Source organism: Daphnia magna, linkage group LG3 (assembly GCF_020631705.1).
Source record: "Daphnia magna isolate NIES linkage group LG3, ASM2063170v1.1, whole genome shotgun sequence".
NCBI lineage: Eukaryota > Metazoa > Arthropoda > Branchiopoda > Diplostraca > Daphniidae > Daphnia > Daphnia magna.
Genome location: NC_059184.1, coordinates 11,674,062 through 11,688,394, shown reverse-complemented (window position 1 = coordinate 11,688,394; position 14,333 = coordinate 11,674,062). Strand labels below are relative to the sequence as shown.

Genomic DNA, 14,333 nt, shown 5'->3' with positions numbered 1-14,333 from the left:
CACAGTGAACACTACCCCGTGCCACCGGTTCGGGTGTTCACCAAAAAAAATTCAACATTCCAGAGTTGTTCAAATAATAAATACAACAAGTACTCACAAATAAAATAAAGCTCACAAATGAAATCCAATTTGAAGAAATATCAGCAAACACCACGCGAATAAAAAAAGGAAAAAAAATCAAGAGCTCCGCTCTGTTACTACGCGACCACGCGACTGACAATTTCACGACAGACAGCATAAGCATAAGTCGAGTGGTGGTGGTGGCGCTGACTTCCAGAACCCATACAGCTAGCGCCACTAGTGGCCTGAACAAAGTGTAAAGTCGAGAGGCCTGTAAAGTACCGAAAATTTTCAGGCCACTGGCCTGAATGTCTGGCATCCCTATATGACTTGCAACATAATTTTTTTTTGTGCCGAAACGGACACAGTTGGTGCCGTTAGAGACACAATTGGTGCCGAAACGGAGAATTTTAGTGCCGAAACGGAAAGATTTTTTTATAAACGAGGAGATTTTAAATACAAGGGGGGACCAAGCGTTTTATATGGGTGCCGAAAACGCCAAAATCGAAAGTGCCGAAAAAAGTGCCGAAACGGGTGGACACCCCCCTTTACTGCCCTCACTAATTTGGGAACAATATAACAGCAGTTTTATTTTGTGATCAACTTAAGAATTTAATTTCTCTTTGTTTCTTTTTACTTCTCAGGTAAAATTGTTTCAGTATACTGATCCTGCAGCTGAGGTGCGTGTTGCGAATAGCATTTCATTTTTACAACGTCCTAGTCAGGAAAATAACTGGAATCTTGGGAATGGTGTTGAAATTATCTTTTGTATTTCATGTGCAAACCTGCTCTCTCTCCCTTTATTATAATCTGGCAACGTTTTATGTTCTCCCCCCCTCTATTGAGAATAAGTTGTAAAAGTCTCTCTCTCGCGTGTTCTTCTGTTCAGTCAAGTAATACAAAGATTTCACCCGTAGTTAAAACAGTGTAAACGAGAACATTAAATCTCAACAGGTTATGGGCCCAGTCTGAGTAAGAATTCTGTTTCTCCGTTGTGCCTAAATACGCTGTACATTATAAGTTTGATACCAAAAATCAAAGATGGCTACCGGCAATTTTTCGGCCAAAGATATTTCTCACATTTCCAAGTTTGATGAAGTTTCAACTTAAACTTGTCCTTGAGAATCATGGCTTAGTGGAGCTTGTTGAGGGTACAGATCTCCTACCTTCAGCAATTGTACTGCTTGCTGATAATTCTAACAATGCAGCAGTGACCACGAGAGATACCAAGATCAAAGAGTGGAAACAACGTGACATCACTGCTCGCAATTTTATTGTATCATCATTGGATGAAACATGCCAGAGAACTTTGATGACCTGCACTACAGCTCACGGTATGTGGATTCGACTTAAAACTCAATATGAACTCACATCTCAAGAAAACAAACATCTGTTGATGACAAAATTCATGAGCTATGAGTACGAGCAAGGAAACAATATCATCAGCCACATCATGGCTATAGAAGAACTTGCTACCCAGCTCAGTGACCTAGGCACACCAGTATCAGATGGGCAAGTAATGACAAAAATTACGATGACTCTGCCACCAAGTTATAGACCGTTTCTTTCAGCTTGGAATAATATTGAAGAAAGTAAGAAGACCATTGCCTTATTGACTACACGTCTACAGTGTGAAGAAAACATGTCGAAGATGGCTGGTATGGCAATCGGAAATCGGACTCAGCAAATTTTGCCTCAAAACAGAAACCAGCAAAATGGCACCCATCATCAACAAATTTAAATGATTCTCAAAACAAAAAGAAGAATGCAAATGCAAAGCGGCCCAAATGCAATTTTTGTACAAAACGAGGATTCAAATCAACTCATGGAGAAGACGTATGCTGGAGGAAAGAATCATATCTAGAGGGCAAACAAGATGCCTCTGCAGAATCTGCCTTAGCCGTTAAATCTTCAAATCACCAACATCGAAAGCAAGACACCTGTGACGACGATTATGCTTTTTCTTCAAGCGGCTTAATTCCTTCATCAAAATATTGGCATGCAGACTCAGGTTGTACAAAACACATGACCGATGATAGGTCTATGTTCACCACGTTTTCCAGCATTAATCCAGGCACAAGAACCGTGAAAGGAATTGGCAAAAACAACTCGCCCCTAGCTGTTCTAGGTATTGGAGATGTTCGAATTCGGTCTCAGGTAAATGACGACTGGCATGACGGTATGATTCACGGCGTCCTTTTTGTACCAGACCTCGGAATGACACTTTTCTCCATTGGGGAGGCTACTGATCGTGGCATGAAGGCCACCTTTGATAACGCTAGCGTCATCATCACCAAGGGAGAGAAAACTGTCGCCACCGGAGTCAGGATTAATAAACATCTCTACCGCATGAATATTCAGTCTCTTCAAGATGAAGCTCTTCACGCAAGTGGTTTTCCTGCAACTCGCTCCTCGTTACAACTGTGGCATGAGCGCCTCGGACATGTAAGCAACTCCACCATCCAGAAAATGTGTAAGTTAAAAGTAGCTGATGGTCTCAATGTCACTCCAAGCTCTGCTGTGCAGTTTTGTGAAGGTTGCGTGCTAGGTAAGCATCACCGTCTCCCTTTTCCCACCGGCGGACGAAATCGTGCAACAAAAATAGGCGAGTTGGTGCACACAGATGTGTGTGGCCCAATGAGAAAGCCCTCTCTGAATGGTGCGCTATATTACGTCGCGTTTCGAGATGATTACACCGGTTACCGTGTCGTCAACTTCATGAAACGGAAGTCCGAGGTGTTCGAACACCTTAAAAATTACTCTGCGAGATTGGAGAATGAAACCGGCCATCGCATCATTACTCTTCGCGGTGACAATGGAGGGGAATATACCAGCAACGAACTCGAAGCTTGGCTGAAAGAAAAAGGTATACGTCACGAAACAAGTGTTGCCAAGACCCCTGAGCAGAATGGAGTATCAGAGCGAACAAATCGTACCATCCTTGAATCTGCTAGGAGTATGCTACATTCATCGTCACTCGGAGTCGAGCTATGGGAAGAAGCCGTTGCGTGCGCCGTTTACTTACTGAATCGAGTTCTGACCACAGCGATGACAGAGTCGACTCCATATTTTGGATGGTATGGTCGTAAATCGAACGTTTCGCATCTCCGAGTATTTGGTTGCACCGCTTATGCCCACATCCCAGCGGACGAGCGGTCCAAACTTGATCCGAAAGGACTTAAGTGCTTCTTCGTAGGCTACGCTGAAACTCAAAAGGGATTTCGTCTATATGAACCCGTATCAAGAAAGGTAAAAATTTCAATAGACGTTATTTTTCATGAACATGAGCAAGGCCTTTGCAGCAAAACGACTCGATCTACCGCTTCCAGTGATTTTGATTGCGCTGACAATGGTTTGGTACCTTCAAGTGGTGATGGAGTAAGTGAAAATGAGCCAACTCATCTTGAACACTCCACTGGGACTACATCATCCACTCTGTGTTCTAATCAATTGCCAAGTACACTACTTGTTGCTAATCCAAAATCAGTAATCCATGTGACTCCTGATCAACAGCCACTCGACAGCAATCCACCTTCAGGCGAGACTATGGAAGATAGTCATCATCACGACGACATTGATCCTGACAGCGACCCTTTCTACGGCTTCACTCCAGTCCGCCGCTCTCAACGAAATGCAAAGAAAAGACTACGTCTCATTGAGGAGTCCAACTTCGTCAGCTACGACGACTCTGTTCCAGCTATAGAAATCGAAGAACCCCAGTCATATGCTGAAGCTCTGGAAAGTCCCCAATCGAATGACTGGAAACAAGCAATGGACGAAGAAATTGAATCACTCACAAAACATGGAACCTGGGTACTCGAAAATCTTCCATAAGGAAGGCGGACAGTAAAAAGCAAGTGGGTATTTAAATTGAAGCACGACTCAAATGGACACCCTTGCCGCTTCAAAGCTCGTCTAGTGGCGAAAGGCTACTCAGAAAAGGAAGGAATTGATTACAACGAGACCTACGCGCCAGTAGTTCGCTATGAATCAATCAGGGCGGTGTTGGCAACGGCAGCGGCGCACAATATGGAAATTATGCAATTCGATGTAAAAACCGCGTTTCTACACGGAGATTTAAGTGAGGAAATTTACATGGAGCAGCCGCATGGATTTGTCGACAGTCGCCATCCAAACAGTGTGTGTCGGTTACAGAAGAGCCTGTACGGGCTTAAACCAGCATCAAGAGCTTGGAACGTGAAATTTGATAACTTTCTTCTTCAATCTGGTTTCATCCGCAGCAACGCCGATCCTTGTGTTTATTTCCAAACTAATCCGAATGGAGACATGCTAATTTTGGCTGTATGGGTCGATGACGGCCTGTTATGTGCAACAAACCAAGAAAGTCTGACATCTGTTATCGTTTTCCTTCGTGAACATTTTGACATGACTGTGGAAACTATTAACCATTTTATCGGCATCAAAATCTCACGGAACAGATTAAACCGCAGCATCACGCTTTCGCAAGAACCTTTCATCCATCGCATCTTCAAGCGCTTCGGCATGACAAATTGCAACCCTAAAGTTGTACCTGCAGACCAGTACACAAACCTCTCTGAAGTCTCACTTGGGAGGGACGACGATGACTTCGATCAATCCGTGTATCGTGAAGCAGTGGGATGTGTCATGTATGTGATGGTTTGTACACGCCCAGACATCGCTTTCGCCGTTAGTCAAGTAGCACAATTCAATCATCAACCTAAACCTGCCCATTGGACAGCAGTACGACGCATCCTATCTTATTTAAAAGGAACCGCTGCTTTTGGAGTCACCTATCACGCCAACGTGGATGCACCTCATACTCTTCTTGCATATTCTGACTCAGATTATGCGGGAGACACCAGTTCTAGGCGCTCGACTTCTGGATACCTTCTTTTACTGAACGGGGGACCTATCAGCTGGGCCAGTAGACGGCAGCAGTGCGTGTCGTTATCGACAACTGAAGCAGAGTACGTAGCCATGTGCGAAACATCGAAAGAAGTTACTTGGATGCGGCGACTTCTAGACAGTATTGGATCACCGCAAGCTCAACCAACTATCCTGCTTTGTGACAACCAAGGCGCCATGAAACTTGTTGCAAACCAGGAGTTTCATAGACGTACCAAACACATCGATGTAAGGTACCATTACATCCGACTACAGTTCCAGAAAGGTACCATCCAGCCACAGTACGTCGGGACCAAGGAGCAGCTTGCCGATTTGTTGACGAAGCCACTGGGAGGTCCACTATTTCAAGAGATGCGGCTGCAAATTGGTGTCAGTGCGGTTTGAAGGGGGATGTTAAAATTATCTTTTGTATTTCATGTGCAAACCTGCTCTCTCTCCCTTTATTATAATCTGGCAACGTTTTATGTTCTCCCCCCCTCTATTGAGAATAAGTTGTAAAAGTCTCTCTCTCGCGTGTTCTTCTGTTCAGTCAAGTAATACAAAGATTTCACCCGTAGTTAAGACAGTGTAAACGAGAACATTAAATCTCAACAAATGGTGCAACTAAATAGGTTTTAATTGTGACTCATCATTCAGACTTCAAAGTACTAATGTATTTGTATCATTTCTATTTACATCAGATGGTATCGTGATGTACTCCAACGAGCATAATTATTCCTTCAGTTGCCATAGGAGTAGATTTGTCCTGCCCACACAGAAGCCAGAAGACCAAGTCTCATGTCATCAAAAGAAAGCTCATGTTCTGTCGGTTCTGAATTGATTAAACTTCCTATGTATAATTTATAATAAAACACATTTGTTTGGAGGGTAAAATGGCACTCGTTGATGGGTTTCACTAAGCTGTACTGCGTTTCAAATATTTTGGTGATCAATTAAGTCAAGACGATCTTGGCCATGCCTCACACTTTTGTGTAGCGTCACAATTGTATTGTTTTGAAATTGAAATTCTCGCTGGTCACGTACGTGTTTATTTGAATACAATAAAAAAGATTTGTCCAATATTTCTCTTTGATTACATTGTTTTTGAACGCTATATCCTGACTCGTCTATTTTTATATAAATCTACATAATTTTCCATTAAGATATCATAAACACTGGTAAATTAGTGCATAAGCTAGTACGGTCGTCGAGACTCATGTAGTCGGGACGAAGCCCCATTCCCCCCGCCGGTCTTTAATGGCAAGTGCCGTACAAAAAAAAATCCCAAAATTACGTCATATCTTGAAAACCGTTCTTCTTAGCGAGTTTTGGTCTTCGTATTTTTGTATCTAAACATATTTAAAGTTATAATTATCAAGAAAAAACTGAAAAAAAATTCCGTCCCCAACGGCTTTCATTCAACGATGGCGGCGGCCGTGGGCCCACAGTCGGGGCTGTTTAGCGCATGAGTTCGTACCGGGTGGTAAAATCTTGCGAAATTAATTGCATGTGATCGATTAAAGATGGAGAAATTCTGTGTTCAGAAAATGAATTGGCGTGTAATTATCTCTCAAAAAATATAAAAATGAAATTATGCGCGTAAAAAATGTGCCTCGGGCAGAAAACTGCGATAAAGTTTTTTCGCCTTCCTGTGAAGTAAAACACTCGTATTCCCATACGGATGGTAGTCGACACTCAGCCGGACTTCGGCTCGTGTTAAGCCGATGAATTTCCCTCCTCTCCGAGAACTTTTGGGTGTCTTTAGGGATACTTTCATTCTCATTTTTTTTCGTACTGTGTTTATGGCTAGATGGGAAATCCTACTTGACGTACCATAACAATAAAGACATATTTTTTGGAGTGTTTGGATTTGTTGCTGTTTTCATTTTCATTTTGAGAATGATTTATAGCATATCGTAAGTTCAACGTTAACTATTATGAAGAATACAAAGTAACGGGTAATTATACAAGGTCAGGAATATTTAATTCTCTAATGTATTAGATAACTTTTAAATTTTGCTAATTTTAAATCTGCTGAGACTGATTGAAACCTGCTTTTATAGTCAGGTCAATAAAGCCAGTCAACATTGAAAATATTAACATAACAGAAGCAGATGTAATATATATATATATATTTTTTTTTTAAATAAAAGGGCGAACTCATACATGAGTATTGCCCGGTTTGTTGAGAGGTTGAGATCATTTTAAAATGTGAACAAACAGGACTAGGGAAACAGAGTGAAAACAGACAAGTAAAGGGAAACTGGGCCTATCAGCGACTCTGGTAGTTGCAGGTAGAAGCAACATCTCGAGCTACCCTTATGTGTCTGTCCGGCTTGGTAGCACCTTCAAGCCCACCAGCCGATGGGCGCCGGCATAGCCACGGGAGAGCGAGAGAGCTTCATTGCAATTCCCAGAGCCTTGATCTGGGGAAGCTGAGGTTTAAATTTAAGAAACCAAGAAGAAAGGGGATGGAGAGCACTAATAATAAAAAGAAACAAAAAATAATGAAAAATAACAACAAATAAACCATTGAGGAGGAAATACCGAAGAGGAAAAACATTGTGACACACGAGGTCGCCGAGAGACCTAAGTTCCTTCCCTTTGAGTAGGCAAATTGCTACCCACGGGAGGATAGAGGTTGGGCTGTAATAGGAGGGAAACTTAATTGCCGCAGGAACGATAGAGGCTGGACAGCCCCGACTCCCTGGGATCATTAAGTCTACCTGAATGTTTTCTTTAGGAATGACAGGACGGCGTTCCAAACTGAACTAGAGGTAGGGAGGGAATGCAATGGGGGCGGCCAAACCAAGCCGTTTTCAAGGATTGCAGATTTGAGGTGAGCTCGATAGTGGTCGTACTTAGGGCAAAGTAGAAGGTAATGTTGAACTGTTTTGAGAAGTGCTCCGCACTGGCAGGCAGCCGAGGGAGAGAAGCCGAAGCGATGTTGGTGCATATTTAGGAAGCAATGGCCAGTAAAAACCTGAGACGATAGAGCGTTGGTTCTAAGGTAGCGGAGAACAGAGGCTGAGTCGACATCGGGAAAGAACATGCGAGTGGTGACGCCCGTAGCTGAGGAGAGCCACTCGGAGTTCCAAAGATTGTGGAGATGGGACTTGATGAGGGAAGTGACGTAGCTTTTGGGGATCTGTTCAGCCATAACTTCTGACACTACCGGAGGGAGGGTAGTGTTAGCCCAGAACGATGCTAGTATGTATCCCTGCGACTGGTCGTTGAGGCCGTAGAACATGAAGCATTGAGTTGCTAAGGAAGCCAGAGAGGAAAGGTTTTGGATTTCAAGCTGAAAAAGGCGCACGCAAGGGGATGTAAAGATAAAAAAAGACATAGAAGGAGCAAAAATTGAGAAACTTTTGTAACGGGTGCTAAGAGAGAGGATTATATCAAAGGCCACGCGTGCTGAAAAAGAGCTGGCGAAGCGTTGAGAGGAGGGCTGCGATAAGCGGGTGTTGCTGAATCTGATGATGCCCGAGATGTCAGTGGCAACTACGGAGACGTTGGCTACTTGTTTAAGGCAGGTGGCAGATAGGTACAGGAACAGAGAGTCTGGTTCAGAGGGCAGGAGAGGTATTCCATCTGGAAGGGTACGAACAGAAGGGATGTGGAGGGACCATGGCGGAAGCGAAACTAGCACCGGGAGGTGAGGGGTGGAGATGTGTGGAAGCGAACAGAAATGAACAAAGCGTCGGGAGATGACAACTTTAGAACGAGGGGAGAAGTCGAGTCCTTGCAGTGAAAGAAAACGTGTAGTAGCAATTTGCATAATGCGCAAGTCTAGTGGGACGAGGTTGGAGAGAATGAGGAGAGAGTCAGTGGGAGCGGATCTAAATGAAAGAGTGATCAAACGAGCGACGGAACGTTCGAAGGATCGTAGCTTTTTCACCCCAGCTTTAGAGCTTAAAAACGAAAGCCAGACGGAACACGCTAAGTTAAAATTGGCTCCACAGTAGAGAGATACAGAAAACGTATACGCTTTGGGTCATGATAACAGGTTTGGCGTAGGCAGCAGTTAGCCGCCATTAGAGCTCTGCGTGAAGAGTTGAGTTTACCTATGATATGGTTATTCCATTTTAAATTGGAGCTAAGAGTGAGGCCGAGAAAGTTGACTTCAGTCGAAGGGAATACAAGGACATCATTAATAGTGATGGAGAGGTCGAAGTTTGGCCTGAGCCTCGGGGCAAACAGGACAAAGACAGACTTAATGGCGTTAAGGGAAAGTTGAAGGCTTTCCAACCAGAGGGCAGTACGGTCACATGCTTCTTGGAGATAGCGGGTAGCTAACATTGGATCCTTGTGCCGCGAGGCGATGGTGATGTCATCGGCATAAGCGATGATTTTGACGGGAGAGGAGGAGTGGGGTCTAAGAAGATTATCGATTAGGACGTTCCAGAGGAAGGGAGACAGGACCCCACCTTGAGGACAGCCGAGTCGTACGGGTTTGGTCAGAGAAAAGCCTTCAACAGTTAAGATCACCTGCCGGTCTGAAAGAAAACTATGGATGAGATGGAGTAGGGGTGAAGGACAGCCCTTTTCACTAAGGGCGGAGATAATGGCTGGGTGCCAGGCTGAGTCAAAGGCACTTTGTATATCTAGAAACGCAGTGGCACAGGATTGTTTGTCGGAAAAGGCCCTTTCAATGAAGCTGACTAGAGAATGCACGGCGGTCTCCGTTGATTTGCCTTCTCTGAATCCGTGCTGATCGGTACTGAACCAATCATTAGAGTTGGCGAGCCACAAGAGACGGCTAAGGATGACTTTCTCCAAAATCTTTGAGAGGTTGGAGACAAGACTGATCGGCCTAAAGCTTTTTAAGGACGAATAGTCTAGCTTGTTAGGTTTGCCAATAATCTTGACTTTGGCTACTTTCCACGAGGTAGGAAAAACGTAGAGGGCCATGCAGGCGTTTAGTATAGCAAGCAGGTGTGGTTTGATGGACGAAAGGCTTAACAAAAGAAGAGACGCAGAGATACCGTAACATCCTGGGGCGGAGTTAGGGTTAAGAGACTGGTGGGCAGCCTCGAATTCCCAATCTGAAACAGACGGGCAGCCAGAGTGAGTGGTGTTAAGTGCGATGTCCGCTTTCTCCAGGACGTCACGGTGGAGTTGGCTGGTCGAGGACTCTTCCGGGAAAAAATGTTTAGCGCAGCCATCGATGATGATGTTAGGGTCGGAGGAAAGTGAGCCGTTGATCATCATGGAGCTTGGTAGCTGGATGGACTTGGCTTTTCCAGAGAATTTGGCCAGAGCTTTGAAAGTGTCACCAGCAGTAGCTTCAGATCTAAAAACTTCCCATGACTTAGCCTTAGCGGAACGAATAGCGCTCTGATAGGCCGCCTTAGATCGTCGGTAGATAATTTCGTTGGACTTAGATTTGTTTTTTGACCAACTACGAAAGGGTACGCGGGTAGAGGTTCGGAGAGCACACAGATGCGAGGACCACCAGGGCATGTTTTTGGCGGAAGAAGGACCAGCGAAAGGGAACTTAGCGGTCACCGCACAAACAGAGATGCAGTTGGAGATGAACGAGATGCTGGTTTCAATCGCCGCCAAATAGGTTAAACTGGTCGGAGGGTTGGAGTAGAGCATACTGACGAGAGAAGAGTAGAAAAGAAGCTGATCGATGCAGGGAGGAGATGGAATGGAATGAGCTCCCTTACGCGTTGACGGACTAGGAAAAAGAGGTGGGGTGGCTGAGTGGATCTCAAAGTAGATGTAAGGGTGACAGGGAAGGGATGGGCAAGAATAGCCACCGGTTGAATTTAACTTGGTGTCCGGCGAAGGTCACATCGATGAAGGAGGTAACCCCAGGTACGAAGTCGAGCTTAGATTTAGCAATATTAGCGATAGACAAGTTTCGCATAAAAAAAAGGGACTCTAACTCCATGCCCCTAGGGTCCGTGGATCTGCTGTTCCAGATAATGTTCTTTGTATTTGCATCAGCGCCAAACACACAGCTGGGGGTTACCAAGTGATCGAGGATATATAGGGCAGTTGAGTGAAAGTCAGTTATGGAGGGCCGAAGGTATACGGAGAAAAAACGTAGAGGGCCAGTGGAAGTTTGTAAGTCGATGCAGGCAACATGGTTTGACAAATGTTTGGTAGCCAGCTTGCCGGTTTTAGATACCGAGTCACAGACTAAGATACAAGAGCCATAGGCATGGAGTTCGGACAGTTGGTGGAAGGAAGAGAAGCCAGGTGGGGCATTATTCACGACTGGGGGAAAAGTGCCGGAAGCGTAGGGTTCTTGTACAAGGGCAATGTCTATGTCCAGGTCCAACATCACTTGAGCCAAAGATGCCGAGGCAGTTTTAGAATGGCGTAAATTGATTTGGATACACTTGAGCGGCGACGGGAGAGGGAGCCGTGGTTTTGAAGGGGTGACTGTCGGACTACACATATTTGTCTAAAAAAGATCTGTAACGGGCCACAGCTTTAATTTGCTCAGGAAAAGAAGGGGAGCCCGTTTGGTGGGGGCCGTCGCAGTATACACAGCGCCAGTCATCTTTAGCCGCCGAGCATTCGCTAGTTCGGTGTGATTTAGAGCATTTACCGCAGGCAGAAGTAACTGCCTTGCAAACCCCTTGGATGTGACCGTATTTTTGGCAACGAAAGCATCGTCTAACCTCACGATCGAGATCGATGGGAACCACGTGAAAGTTCACACCATTAACAGAGACTTTTTTTGGAGCAGAATGTTGTCTCTGGCTTCTCGCGACTGAAGGAAGATTTTCACGTGACCTAACGGGGAATTAGGTTTAGAATAGACTTTCTTTAAGAAGTGGATTTGACCCCTCATTAGCTTGTTACAGTGCTCTAATTCAAATTTAAGATGGTCGAGGTCTGTGACATCAACAAACAGAGCCACAACAGGAAAGAAAAAATTTAGCTTGGAAGCCTGGGAAAACTGAGAGCGAAACTCAGGTTGTTTGTTCAGGATGTCGGTGGCTTTGGAAACCGCCAATTCGTTGTCCAGAGTGATGAACATCTTGTCGTTCTTAACACGGACGTGAGAGGGGATAAGGCCGGTATTGAAGGTGTCCAACATCTTTTCCACCGCCATTAGATCAACTGGTACTGGGGGCTCTGAACCAGCAACACATTTGGCAACTAACACCGAACTAGTGGCAGGGCCACGAGCAACCATAGCGTACGAAGGGTTTGGGGAGACAGAGGGGTTACAAAAACGACTAGCGCCGAGAACGCTGTCTGCAAAGGCCAGTTTGATGTTCACAATGTCAGCCTCGAGCTTACCAACTTGTAGCACATGATCGTTCAGTTGACAACGAAGGATGGAGTTAGAGGACTCTAGGTCTGACACAAGATTACATTGAGTTAGAAGGTGGGACATGCACAGAGATAGCTTAGCAATAAGTACATCCTTAGGCCAGTCGAGGATGGTGGTAGTATCGGTCTCTTCAAGGAATAGGGTGGACGGATCACTTCTGCCTCTCTTTTGGCCCGTTCAGTCGGTGGTGTTGGGAGACTGCACATCTTTCTTCCTTTTGTCACCTTTGGAAGCAGGGCTTGGAAAAAGTGAGTCATTATCAGTGGAGGAGGGACGCTGAGAAAGGCTAGCATTGAGAGGGTTGCAGCGAGCCTTATTGCAACAAGAACGGTGAACTTTGGATTTGGGAAAAAAGGTATTTTGACAGTGTATACAGACTCTAGTTGGGATAGGGGACGGGGAGCCACCGTCGCTGTCCCCCATCATCAGCCAAGTGGCTGAGAGTGGAAAAACAGGAAAATAAGCACAACACGATGGGAGTCAAATACCGAAAAAACTGGAAGCATCAGACACAGCTAGAAGAGCGACTTGTCAGAGTAGCAGACGAAAAGATAGAGATGTGTATTTTCTTATAATCATTAGGCATTGGAAAGTTATAATCCTACAGCTAAGAGACCAGACTTTTCCATCCTCATCCATCTTCGCTCAAGTCAGCACACCTCATGGTCATTCGACAGACACTTTTCTCCAGCATAGCAGTTGAAGCTAGATTATACCCACATAACACAAGGCAGTCCGTCAAATGTCAGACAGATTTCGGGGTCGGATGTTGAGTACATCTTTTTGATATCCTCCGGACATCCCGATATCCGATTTGGATTTCCTATGGCTGTAATTTTTTTTGGTTTTGACCGCCCTTAACAGCGCCACCAAGAGGCACAACACCATCCAAGATCTCTTGGAGTCGCTGCTAGTCAAGCAGGGACACGACGTCACGATCAACAATGCCATCCCCGGGCAAAGGTTAAGACCGGATGTTGAATTTCAACTATCCGGTTCCCGGGTGATGGTCGACGTCGTGGTCTGCTATGACCAACCAGGGAGTATGGAGAATGCCTACCAGCGGAAATATGATAAATATTCTTCGCATGGGAGGATTCTCCCCCTGGTTGTCGGGTCTCTTGGATCATGGTACCCCAGGAACGACGAAATCCGTTCGATTCTCGGAATCAACGGAAGATCCTGGGGTGCCTTCCGATTCAAGGCCCGATTGGCAGCGATCCAGGGATCAATGGAAATGGTGGGTGCCCATTTCCATCATGGTGCACCAAACCCCGAAGCTGAGGATATCCCCCCTTTTCCCGTAGAAACTCCCTACCCAGTAGATTAGTAGATTCTTTCCCACATATTTTATTTATGTAATTTTAGTAATATTTTAAAATGCACCTACCTCATACATGTTTATTCCCCTTCCGGAAACCACTCCATTAACTAACCACTGTGCCAATCTATATATAATGTTTATCATTTTCGAACAATACAATCCAATTGTTGTAAAACACTTGAGCTCTTTCGATAACAAATCACATACAGAATTTTTAAGAAGTCAAGATGATGTCGAACTTAGGTTAAACCAAAAGTGTATAAATTGAAATTAAACAATTTTTGCTAAATATTTTTTGAATTTTAGTTCAGCATGATTTATTAAGTTTAAAGTAGTTTTTTATTATTTGAAATTAAAATCCTATCATAAGTATACTTGCTTTGAATATTATTAGATACCGAATAATATTTATTTTCTGTAAGTTAATTTCCAGTGGCTTGGTTCCCGTAAGCTAAACGGAAAGCCTGTGCAAACAAACTCACGACTTATATATATTTTATTCATTTTTTGTAATAAATTAAAAAATAAACCATCCGGCAAATAGATAATTACTCCTTTATTTTTTTTCAATTTTTCGTATTAAATGCTGGACTTAAAATAAAAATACGTTCAAGGAAAAAATTTGAACACGGTTAAGTTTTCCCCTTTTGAAAACAAAGAAATTTTGACAATTAATAATGAAACTTAGTGATCGGCCCCAATTAGTTCTAATCGAGTTAACCGCCCCGCACCAATAAAGTGCATTCGGGGGTTGAATTGAGTTGCCACTTTTTCAACCGG

The 14,333-nt window shown here is 44.3% G+C and overlaps 1 pseudogene; it reads right to left on the bottom strand.

Annotated features, from left to right (window-relative positions):
* Positions 1 to 11,333: 11,333 nt before the first annotated feature.
* Positions 11,334 to 12,292, bottom strand: LOC123470695 (annotated as a pseudogene).
* Positions 12,293 to 14,333: the final 2,041 nt, after the last annotated feature.